This window comes from Penaeus monodon, chromosome 15 (assembly GCF_015228065.2).
Source record: "Penaeus monodon isolate SGIC_2016 chromosome 15, NSTDA_Pmon_1, whole genome shotgun sequence".
Lineage (NCBI taxonomy): Eukaryota > Metazoa > Arthropoda > Malacostraca > Decapoda > Penaeidae > Penaeus > Penaeus monodon.
This window is the reverse complement of record NC_051400.1, coordinates 3,808,927-3,809,748: the sequence shown is the minus strand read 5'-3', so window position 1 is coordinate 3,809,748 and position 822 is coordinate 3,808,927. Positions and strand designations below refer to the sequence as shown.

The 822-nt window shown below is 36.0% G+C and overlaps 1 protein-coding gene across 1 annotated transcript in view; it reads left to right on the top strand.

The window, feature by feature from the left end:
• The window catches only part of LOC119581655 (rhodopsin-like), a 5,135-nt gene that overhangs the window by 2,463 nt on the left and 1,850 nt on the right, over nucleotides 1–822 (top strand). The gene's annotated exons all lie outside the window — the stretch shown is intronic.

Genomic DNA, 822 nt, shown 5'->3' with positions numbered 1-822 from the left:
TCAGTACTTATGTTTGCTGCTTGTAATTGGGAGAACACGCGACCTATGGTGTTAATCTGTTTCTCTTTCTTTTTAGTGGGATACCCATTTGTAGGGAAGTATCGAAAGGATTATTTACATTGATTTACTCACACACTGACTTACCTCAACTATTGTTAATGAAATTATGTATTATTTCCTTTATAGTAGTCAGGGGGAGGGAAGTTGTGGTTGTTTGTATGGCATACTAAGTTTCCTAAGCAAAATTACTTATTTACAGATTTTGTATTAAATTCCGAGAATTCTTGATCTTCATTAACATAATTTTAATACTGGATTGAGAACCTGGTGTGTAAACATAAATATTTCTGTATTCACGAAGAGGTGTTCTAATATTGTATGTAACCATTAAAAATCCATTGCATTATTATTTTGGTATGCTTTCTTCAAGACTTAAGCGATATCCTTTCTCGAGAATCAGTACTTACGACATACTCATGCGTGTCTGCGGAGATTATGAAAACGCCGTTAGCTCTTACATACACTCGCAAATGTGTGTCTCCGGAAGTCATATTTACAGATATCTTCAAACATGAATGGCCATTTGGAAATGTAAGACGGTAATCTTGTAATGTGAGTTGTAGCCAGCTATATAAGCCTGGAACCCATCCACAGCTCCCCAGTTTCTTGCAGGAACTCAGGCAGTGGTGTCTCGTACCGAAGTAGTTCTTCACTGAAATTTCTTCTGGTCGAGAGAAGATCTTTCATCGTAAAGGTAAGATCCTCAATGAACGATTATCATTGTGAAAAAAACAGATCGTTTCATAAAACAATATTTGTGAA